The following is a 6,447-nucleotide window of genomic DNA, read 5'->3' as shown; positions in this document are numbered from 1 at the left end:
TGCCAAAATCATTTTTTTTTAGTTTACTGAAATAATCTGATATAAGTAAACCTTTATCAATTAAAAATCGAAAATACTTTACTTTTTTGAAAGATACGATGTTGTTTGGGAAAAACGTCATTTTATTCTGTTTTCGATAACACTTGCTTCCTGGACAACGATGCTAATTATATGCAATGACCCCAGATTTGCACTCAATCGGTAAACGTTATGCGCATGCTCGGTAATTATGGTTGCTGAGGAAAATGTCGGACACACAAGAAATCAACTACCACAAAACCCAAATGCTTGGACGAGTACTTTGAAACACATCATAAAAAATGCTAGGAAAAAAAGGCCTTCTAGACGAGATCATTTATAAGCATTTGGGTTTTGTGGCAGTTGATTTCTTGTGTGTTATGCAGGTTTTCTCACTGTAGATCTGGAATCTGACACAGTCACAGATCTGTTCTCATTTGAATCTGAGGTGTTTTTGTTCGATTCTAAGTCCTTATTCAAGCCAACTTCTTTTTTTATCTTTCTTCCTTTTTCTACTGTTTCTCTGCCACTGCCTTTGTTTTTCTTTATATTGTTTATCAAATTTGGAATTCAAAGTTCTTACTTTAAGCCTTTTTGTTAGCTTCGTTTTATAGGTTTTTATTTTGTTTAAGATTGTCCAACTTCCTCTGATCATGTTTAAATTTAAGATTCAGCCAGTATTTACAGGTTCGCTCTTTCCAAGTCTGCTTCTTTCATTTATTTCTTCTAGAGAAGTTTGCCCTGCTTATTTCAGCAAATCTAGTGGATGTTTTGAGGAATGGAAGTTTTACCAAAATTTGTTTCTATTTACTAGCTGTCTTTCAATTATCTGTCCTAAAACTAAAGCTAATTTTCATATATTTCTTAAATTGTTAAATTCATGTCAGGAGTGTGACAAATTACATCTGAATGGTTAATCCTTGAAACATCTTTAAATATACCATTTTAAATCAAAATAATTGTATTATTTTGTACAAAATTCATTTCCTCACTTTCCTATATGATATTATAGTTGTACACACTTATTTCCTTTGATAAATTTGCATTACTGTGCACAAAAAAATAGAAAAATGACTAATTAAAACTGATTGTGCCAAAACAATCATGATAAATAACACATTTAAGAGGTAAATGATATGAATATTACTTGGTTTTAACATTTTTAACACAAAGAAACTTGTGGAACTTAATCTTGTGAAATTATGAATTGACAGAAAATGCCTTAAAAAAGCGTCACACTCCTGACATATATAATGCACTCCCACATCTATGATATAAACATATCACAGTGGTAATATTTTTTTTTTCTTCTCTTTGGAATAGCCACTTCTGAAAAATAAAAAAAATAAAACATTTAAGTCCTTTGTGTTCTTTGGTAGACGTTAAAGTCCTGTTCTATGGGAAAAGATACCAGAAATTGAAATCAATGATATAGCAATGTGTTTAGTGATTTTTTGTGAAAGTTTAAAGCATTTTTCAATCTTTATAAAATATGTCAGGAGTGTGACAAAATACTGAAAATAGAAGGCTTTTTCTACATACAATTACATTAAAACGGTACAATGAAATGACATTTTGTTTTTTGCAAATGATCACAAAAACTCAGGGCTTTCAAAGTTTACTATTGTAAATATATATTAAGATTCTTTTTATTGGCAAAAACTTCAATCACTAGTTACTATTATTTTTTTCAAATCAAGCTATTCAATTTGATTGTTATTATATGATTTAACAGAAAAAATGGAAATTTTGGTTTTAAAATTTTCCTTTTTATATTGACTTTCATTTGGAAAAGGTCCTGAGCAATATTTTCTTGACTGTTTTATTACCAAACTTGTTTTTAAGTAGTATGGTTTCTGTTAAAAAATTTTGAGATGTATGTTATTAAAATTTAAGATTATTCAATGTGTCTGTTTCGTTCTGCCTGAAACTTTGGAATTATAAAATTTAAAGTATTGGTAATAGGGCAAGACAAAAAGAAATACAAAATATTAAGTTTGAAATTGGACCCCCCATGTCACACTTTTGCTTCATTTTTTTTAAAATGGCCCATAAGAGACATGTATCAAAAAAAGAAAATTATGAATGAATATTTTATTCCCGACTTGAAAAAATATCATTGTCGGATAGGTGAAAATCAAATTGTATTGTGTGAGAAAAACATTTTTGTTGTCTCTATATTCTCATTTCCCTATTTCTTTGTAATTTGAACTATAGGTTGTATTTCTAATTTGAATTTATTCCTCAATTGCTGTTTTGAATTTACAGGGCGTGTGGTGTGGAATGATACACCATGTTGTTAATGAGCATGAATGGTCTATGTCTTACACTGACGATGGAACATATTCCTGTGTAAACATGGTCCGTTATGTGCAAAGAGGGAAAAGGGTTGGTTGAAAGCTGGTTCACCAGCTCATGATGCAGCCATTGGAATTGTGATGGACAAAAGATTCATTAAGAAAATTCCTTACTACTTAAACTGCAGGTATGATATAAGTTATCTATGTTCATATCCTAAGATATGGGTATTTTAATCACATGAAGTACCCAAGTACATCCTGAGGGGGGCGGGGGGCATTATGTTTTCTGGTCTGTCCGTCCATTTGTTCGTCTGTGCGTCCATTTGTCTGCTTCAGGTTAAAGTTTTTGGTTAAGGTAGTTTTTGATTAAGCTGAAGTCCAATTAACTTAAAATTTAGTACATATTTTCCTTATGATATGATCTTTCTAATTAGACTTTTGACCCAATTTCACAGTCCATTGAACATAGAAAATGAAAGTGGGAGTTTCAGGTTAAAAGTTTTTGGTCAAGGTAGTTTTTGATGAAGTTGAAGTCCAATCAACTTGAAACTTAGTTCACCCTATGGTATGATCTTTCTAATTTTAATGCCAAGTTAGATTTTTACCCAATTTTACAGTCCATTGAACATGGAAAATGATAGTCGAGTGGGCATCCGTATACTTGGACACATTCTTGTTTTTACTAATTTTCAACAAACTACACATTACGGCTCTTTGAAATATGGTATTAAGGTTTATATGAGCTTGCTTTATTGTGCAATATGTTTTCAATTTCATTACTTATTAGGGCCCCGCCTTTAGGCGGTTCGCCCTATAGTGATCAGTCTGTCCGTCCGTCCGAATCTAGAGAACCATTATGATTTCATACTTTATACTTTACATGTTTATTAACCACCACCAGAGGGCGTGTCATGATGTATGTACAACTTCCTAGGTCAAAGGCGGGTCGCCCTATAGTGATCAGTCCATCCGTCCGTCCGTCCGTAACACTTTAACTTTGTGTCCGCTCCATATCTAGAGAACCATTATGATTTCATACTTTATACTTTACATGTTTATTAACCACCACCAGAGGGCGTGTCATGATGTATGTACAACTTCCTAGGTCAAAGGCGGGTCGCCCTATAGTGATCAGTTCATCCGTCCGTCCGTCCGTAACACTTTAACTTTGTGTCCGCTCCATATCTAGAGAACCATTATGATTTCATACTTTATACTTTACATGTTTATTAACCACCACCAGAGGGCGTGTCATGATGTATGTACAACTTCCTAGGTCAAAGGTCAAGGTAAAAAAACTTTGGTTTCAGTTGACAACCCTGTGGTGAATATCGTTCCGCTCTATATCTTGAGAACCGTTATGATTTCAAAGTTTATACTTGACATGTATCTGAACCAACACCAGAGGGTGTGTCATAATTTATGAACGACTGCCTAGGGCAAAGTTAAAGGTAAAAAACTTTGGTTTCAGTTGACAACCCCATGTCCTATGGTAAAGATCGTGTCCGCTCAATATCTTGAGAACCGTTATCATTTCAAAGTTTATACTTGACATGTATATAAATCAACACCAAAGGGTGTGTCATAATTTATTTACAACTTCCTAGGTCAAAGGTCAGGTCAAAAACTTTGATTTCAGTTGACAAACCCATTTCCTATGGTAAAGATACAATTTTTAATGCACATTATTCACAGCGGGCCCACAGAGATGGCTCCCATCTCAATGATATCAAGTTAACTTCCTGTTTACCTTATAATTTAAATGGGGGTATCATTAGTGAGCAGTAGCTTACAGATTCACTTATTATTTACTTTTTTCAGGAGCACAGCTGAATTGGAAAATTTCCAAAACTTGATTCTTAAATATGCTTCCAAGCGCCATTCTTTCAATCCAGTTTCATACAGAGCTCGCAATCTGTTAGCAGCCCTGGATAATAATGCTCATTGCCAAGGCAAGTGATGGTCAACAAAGATGGCAGCACTAGGTAAACTATTATTGTTATTCCCATCTACGATAGAAGTAGGGGCATTATGTTTTCTAGTCTGTGCGTCCTTTCGTCCATCTGTTCCACTTCTGGTCAGGTTAAAGATTTTGGTCAAGGCAATTTTTGATGAAGTTGAAGTCGAATCAACCTGAAACTAAGTCACATATTCCCCCATGTTAAGAAATTTCTAATTTAAATGCCAAATTAAATTTTAACCCAATTTCAAGATCCACTAAACATAGAAAATGATAGTGTGGGTGGGGCATCCATATACTATGGACACAATCTTGTTTTTATTTGGAAAAATCGTTTATGGAATAGTACAATACTGTCAGCCTCCATAATATGCAGACTGCAATTCAAACTTTTTTGGGAAGTCCGTAAATATTTGATCTATTGGGTCGTCTATTACTTGGTACACTATTGAGTATTTATATACATTAAAAAAAAAATTTAGGTATCAGAGATACTACAGCAAGACTGGTATTCAGTGGTCAGTGTATGCTAAAAGGGAGGACAAAGACTATCACCATGTCCCTACCATAATAAAAACTATAGTAGAAAACCGACTACAAGATCCTGTTGGGATGAACAGAAAAGTGCTGCTAGATGTCAATGACCCAAGGAGAGTGTCAGCAGTACTTGCACCAACCTTGCCACCATCAACAGCTGATCTTGTCGCACAAAAGATATCCAGATTTAACAAGGAAGACCCAGAAAAAACTCTTGATTACAGTTGGACTGATGGATTGATGTCCGTTTAACTACTAGTTGATTATAATATATTAATTGTTGAAGCATTTTAGAAAGTTTTTTATGTTCAGACAAAAATAAAATCGCCCAACATTTTATCCTAGATCAGCTCTTATTGATTGTGTACCTGTATTGTACGAATTAGAATAGACCTTGTATGCTAATGATACTAATTCATTGTAATTTAGTACTAAATATATGGCTCAAAGTTATATCCCAGGGTGCTATACCATGTAAAGTGATATTATTGTCATTGATCATGAACTTCCTGTTAAAACTTGTCATTTCTCGGCGACATGTGACAGTGTTTTCAATTGAAAACTCACAAACATTTTTTTATTTTTTTTTAACTTGTTTGCTGTTTTTTCAAAAATCATATGGAATATGTGAAATATATTTGGTTTAGGCAAGGTGTACATTTTTTGGTCTGGTTAGTAATATCTGACCTTTACATTATTTGCACAAGTCATTGGTCAATGATAAATTTCTCTGATTTGGTCTGTTGTTCCGATTCTATAAGGATAGTATGACTACCGGTACATTTAATTTATTAAATAATTGAAAAGTGTGTGCGTCTTTCTGGGAGGTATCAGTTGATCTTGACCTTATTTTCATGGTTCTTAGTCAACGTTCAATTATATTGATGTTTGTGTTAGAGCAAAGAAATCTTATATATAGATGCACCTATGGTAGCACTACAAGACCAAAGCAAACTAATAATTGCGAGTGCCATTTCACAGTTCAACAACTTGCATCTATGGTAGTCAATCAACATGAAGACAAAATAAGATAATTAGAACCTATCAAGACAAAATAAGATCATTGTAACCTATATTTCATGGTTCACTGACTTAAAATTTCATAAGAAGATATGGTATGAATGCCCATGAGACAACTCTCCCTCGAAAACAGCCTATAGTTGAAGTAAGCAATTTAATGTTACAGTACAGTCTTCAACACAGATCTTTGGCTCACACCAAACAACAACCAATGAACAGTGGTAGTTCATCAGTATCCAGACTAAAATCAAATCACTGTAATCTATATTTCATAGCACTGACTGACTATTTATAAAAAAAGAAGATGTGGTATGATTGCCAATGAGACAACTATCCACAAGAGACCAAAATGACACAGAAATTAACAACTATAGGTCACCGTACAGCCTTCAACAATGAGCAAAGCACATACCGCATAATCAGCTATTAAAGCCCCCGAAATGACAATGTAAAACAATTCAAACAAGAAAAGTAACTGCCTCATTTATGTACAAAAAATGAATATGTTGTTTTCTCATGGAACTTTTCCCATATGTAATTATTTGGTCTATGCTTTGTGCTATTGTTGATTCAGATCATTATTCTTCAGTTTGGTGTTCAGAAAATAAAACC

The 6,447-nt window shown here is 33.5% G+C and overlaps 1 pseudogene; it reads left to right on the top strand.

Annotated features, from left to right (window-relative positions):
* The first annotated feature begins 245 nt into the window (after positions 1 to 245).
* Positions 246 to 5,067, top strand: LOC139507477 (uncharacterized; annotated as a pseudogene).
* The last annotated feature ends 1,380 nt before the right edge of the window (positions 5,068 to 6,447 follow it).

Source organism: Mytilus edulis, unplaced genomic scaffold (assembly GCF_963676685.1).
Source record: "Mytilus edulis unplaced genomic scaffold, xbMytEdul2.2 SCAFFOLD_535, whole genome shotgun sequence".
Classification (NCBI taxonomy): domain Eukaryota; kingdom Metazoa; phylum Mollusca; class Bivalvia; order Mytilida; family Mytilidae; genus Mytilus; species Mytilus edulis.
This window is presented reverse-complemented; position numbering and strand designations above follow the sequence as displayed.